A 1,184-nucleotide genomic window follows, 5' to 3' on the forward strand; every position below is an offset into this window, starting at 1 on the left:
AGATTAATAGGAATAGCTCTTTCCAAGTATATAATACAATTTTTGGCGAAAAAAATATTTAAATTTATAAATATTTATTCGTCACATCGGCAATGGAAAGTCTAAACACACTTCTTTGTGGGATGTGTCATTTCATAGTCCTTGAACATTTTGTCAAATGTAATGCACCATATATATGAAGAGTTTGGTTCCAAAATGCAATAAACAGCAGTTTAAAATCAGAATTGTTTCAGGTCAGTATTAAAAAGTAAATTCTTCATTTTACGCAAAATCCAATATCCGTTGTGTTATTCTGTTAGCTTTTCTTCTTTTTTTGCCCAAAACGTGATAAACGCCACTCCTCCTTCTCTGAAGAATGCAATAAATCCACACAACAAATCACAGCGCACCGTTCAACGCATTGTAAACAATAATGGCGACGCGTTGAGTACACAAAAAATCCTAGTTTTCCTCATCTACTTTGTACTTCGTGATCAACAAACAAACAAAACAAAAATAATAAGTTTGATGGCAAACCTGTGGTGGTTTTCTGTAACGGGTAAGAAACTTAAGCCATCAACATCTAATAATTTACGTGAGGCGAAGGAAAAATGCCGGCTGTTGCTTGTTCTCAAACAGTCGTTCATCCACTCGAAACAGGGTGAACGGCACTTTCACATTCGCATTTGCAGCCCTCTATTGGCCAAAACCGCACTAAAGAAGTTTCCAACCGTCGGGTCAGGGTCCAGTTCGAGTGAAAACTACAAAAACTTGCTTTACGGCAGACCTACAATCGATCAGAGCCAGCTTTGCTGCAGTAGGCTAAATTATTTACGACAGTGGTAATGGACACTTACGCTTCCAACCTGTAGGGGGAGCTAAGAGCAAAAACTCTTATTGTTGCTTTAACCCAAATTAGTCAAAGTGGATTTATTGCGTTTTGAAACCAAACTCTTCATATACTGCACATGCTAAACTACACATAAAACACAGATATTGTATAAAAAGAGAGAAGTAAAGTGGTTTTGAACCACAGACTGTAAAAAAAAATGGATGTATTGTCCATGAGGCCACATTCATAGGTTTGTGAAGAGCTTTTTTGAATCCAGTGGTTGGAGGTTGTCATTTTGGCAGCAGATAGCCTAAAATGGGTAAAGAGATGGGACGTGGATGAAGCTGAGGTGGCTGGTTGCTGAAACCACGCC

This window comes from Paramisgurnus dabryanus, chromosome 20, assembly GCF_030506205.2.
Source record: "Paramisgurnus dabryanus chromosome 20, PD_genome_1.1, whole genome shotgun sequence".
Lineage (NCBI taxonomy): Eukaryota > Metazoa > Chordata > Actinopteri > Cypriniformes > Cobitidae > Paramisgurnus > Paramisgurnus dabryanus.